General features: G+C 27.1%; 1 protein-coding gene across 1 annotated transcript in view; it reads left to right on the top strand.

Moving 5' to 3' along the window:
- The window catches only part of LOC119594649 (ankyrin repeat family A protein 2-like), a gene marked incomplete in the record, with an annotated part of 8,059 nt that overhangs the window by 1,671 nt on the left and 6,170 nt on the right, over nucleotides 1-218 (top strand).

The raw sequence follows: 218 nt of genomic DNA, 5'->3' as shown, positions 1-218 counted from the left end.
ACTATTACTGTGCTAGTTCATACTAGAGGCTAGGTCCTTTGGAAGGGAAAGAACAACAGATTCTATTTATTGTTACCATTCTTCTTCTGTTTTACATTGTAGTGAAGTCATCATAATTTACATATTTTTTATTTCCAGCATTTTGCTTGCCTTACTTTTGATTTTTTTTTTTATTGTTTATTCAGTAATATTGTATTTAAATAACAAATCATTCTTTA

This window comes from Penaeus monodon, chromosome 34, assembly GCF_015228065.2.
Source record: "Penaeus monodon isolate SGIC_2016 chromosome 34, NSTDA_Pmon_1, whole genome shotgun sequence".
Classification (NCBI taxonomy): domain Eukaryota; kingdom Metazoa; phylum Arthropoda; class Malacostraca; order Decapoda; family Penaeidae; genus Penaeus; species Penaeus monodon.
Note: the sequence above shows the minus strand (reverse complement) of the source record. Positions and strands in the feature narration are given on the sequence as shown.